Here is a 3,029-nt window from a genome sequence, read left to right as displayed (position 1 = left end):
GGGAAAGAGAGAGAGAGAGAGCCACGCCTTGCGAGCAGCGACACGCCGTACAATGCAACGCTCGCCCCGGCTCCGCTCGCTCCGGGCAACGTGAAACGCAACCGATGCAACGTGCAACTTGCCTCCGCGGAACGTAGCTAAGTACTCGTACACGAGCGCCGATATACCCTGCCTAGAAACCGATAGATGCCTGGCCAGGATATCGATAGCTGGTTCGTGTGCGCTCGTCGCTGCGCGCACCGCTCGTTCACGCTCGCGAAAACAATTTAACCGGGATCGTGAATGGGCCACCGATTACTCTTCCATCGGCGGCCAGAGATCCGCCGAGCGAGATTATTTGGACACCGGTGAGAGGGGTGAAATGTTCGCGGTCACTCTCGAGGGAGTGTCTATCAACGATAAACCAGCCGGGGATTTCTTTCCTGGCTGCTCGGCTCGGAGCGGATGGAAAAAATGGCGCAAGAGACGGCGGGAAATAGGCAGAGAGTTAGCGATGCAAATGCATGCGGCGCGTTGGAAAACGAAAGCCGGGCAACAACACGTGTCCGCGTGCGCGTGCACGCTTGCATGTACCGGCGCAGTGGATCGTGTGGCCGGTGCGCAATCGTGCATTCTGCTCGGTTGCGCGGCGTCGCGGCGGTGCTACACGCCGCGCGGAGTCGCTCGAACGCGCACCAAACGATTTTCCAGACGATCTTTTATCGGTTGCCACATCGTGTCTGGATTTATCTGCATCGTTAAACGGCCGCGGCGGCGCGCCGATATCGGCACGACACGGGCCGCGCTCGCTCGAACGAGAGGAAAGAATCCCTTTCCCCGACGCGTGCACGCGGTCGCCGCGGCCGGAGCGCGCGAGAGGGTGTAGTCGCCGCGCGGAATTCTCTCTCTCGGGGCGGCGGATTTTTAACGGCGGATCTTTATGCACCGCGATCGATCGATCGATCGATCTCGACGCACGCGGGGATCCAGGCGCCACGTGACACCGCTAACCTTTCGCGGATCGTACGCGCCCGCGTCTCTCCCTCGCTGCTCGTGCACCGCGAAGCAAATCGAAACCGCGAGAGGTTAACGTTTCTTGGGTTGGGTTTCGACGGAGGCCGACCCTGTGGGCCGATTCTCTCCGCCTATCGATCAATCGCGTGCCGTTCGCGTACCCGCGATCAACGTTTGACCAAAGAATTCCAAAGCCTAGAGTACCCTCGGCGAGGAGCGAGCGTGGCGAGCTCGCGAGAGGCGTTCCTTCGAATAGTTTCGCGGAATGGGCATAAACGAGCCAAGCGCGGACCAAATTCGCGTCCCGCGCCGGCGCGATAATAAATCTCGCGTATCGATCGCGCCGGGTCGAAGGATTAACGTGGTTGCATAGCTCTCCGTTACTGCAAACACCGCGGAGATGAAAGAGACAGCGAGAGAGAGAGAGAGAGAGGAAAAAAGGTGGCATTCTAGAAACCGTCGGTGTTCGGTTGATAGTAAAACCGAACGCGCGAGCGCGATGTATCGACGGTGAATGATCGGCAGAAACGCGCGGAGGATCGCGCGCAGATAAGATCGCCAAGCCCGCAACGCGGTTTTTCGCGCGAAACCGGGGAAAACGTATCCCGGAATGCGAATTCCGCGGGGATAGTCTCGCGAAGATCTATCGCGTTTCGCTCGCGTTCCGTGCCGGTGAACCGCGACCGGGGGGGTCACGACGCTCCTGAAATTAATTTACGCGCGGCACCTCCGCCGCCGGGTAACCTTGCATGCGCGCAACCGCGTCCACGTGGGTGTGTTGTCGTTGGTATACGAGCGGCGCGTTTCAGAGGTACCACCTCATTGGCCTCGCGCAACCGGTAGAAATCAATTTCGCTAACGAATATCGACGGTAACGGCGATCCGGAACGAATCGCGATAACGCTGTCAAACGCGCGGCGAATCGAGCGTCGATAATAACAGTGGAGGAAGAGTAGGACGAAGAAGCGGAGAAGGAAGAAGGAGAGGAGAAGAGGAACGAATCCTACGCCCGCGAGACGATTATTCGCGATGGACTCGTTGGGACTTAGACGCTTGCAAATCAACCGGTTATCTGATAAAATTATTCGCCGACCGTCTCTCGCTTTCTCGCGGCGGAGCAGCAGTCGTGGATAGTTCGTGGCACGTTGTTCCCGTCCCTCATGGACAATGCCACCGTTAAAAGGAGTAATAAAGTGGCGCGCCAGGGAGCTGGTGATAAAGAGGTTCGGCTCGCCGCTGCTCGTCGGTAAATGCATCCGCGCGAGACGCGCCCGTAATAAAGTAACGCTACGCGTTTATCCCGAGTCCCTGACCGATCAAGCGGCTCCAACGCGGCGGACCTTCGATCTCTATAATTTCAGGCCACTCGCGCTCGTCCTGGCATAGAGAAATTCGCGCGGTGCTGGTTTTCCAGGAATTTACAGAGCGAGCTTCCGCGCTTTCCTTTCCGTTCGCCCTTCCCGTCGCGACGGCTCGAATTAAAAGGAAAGTTCGCGAAAGAAAATTACCGGATTCGCAAGCGGTAAAAATATCGGCGGCAACGTTTAATCGACGGATTAATCTCTTCATCGTTCCGACTCGAAATTAACCCACATACGAAAGCGGGAAACGGAGAGTCGGCCGTTGGAGCGGAGAACCAGATGCATCTTTCGTTAATTAGCGACTTTCGTGCAGAAAAACCGCGCGCATGAATTATGCGTCTAATTATCTTTAATTGCCCGCTGGTCCGTATTAATCCGCAGTGACCGAATCCCGATTTCCATGAGCCATTACCGGCTTCCTCCTCAGGCCGCGTCCGACTCGCCGCTCGTAACGAATTGTTCTCGCGTGGCTTTTATTAATAAAGAGATTTCCTTAACGGTGTTCTCGCAAACGGGATAATAATGGTAGATTAATGGGGAGATCGAGCCGAGCACGACAGTCATTTATCACGATTATCCCTGCGCCCGAGAACGCAATAACGCTGCCTTATTGTCGGCGCCGATCGACGAACCCGTCGATTTCCGTTTTCCCATTCAGCCCGTTCGTTCTACCCG

This window comes from Eufriesea mexicana, unplaced genomic scaffold (genome assembly GCF_001483705.2).
Source record: "Eufriesea mexicana isolate 0111107269 unplaced genomic scaffold, ASM148370v2 scaffold265, whole genome shotgun sequence".
Lineage (NCBI taxonomy): Eukaryota > Metazoa > Arthropoda > Insecta > Hymenoptera > Apidae > Eufriesea > Eufriesea mexicana.
This window is presented reverse-complemented; position numbering follows the sequence as displayed.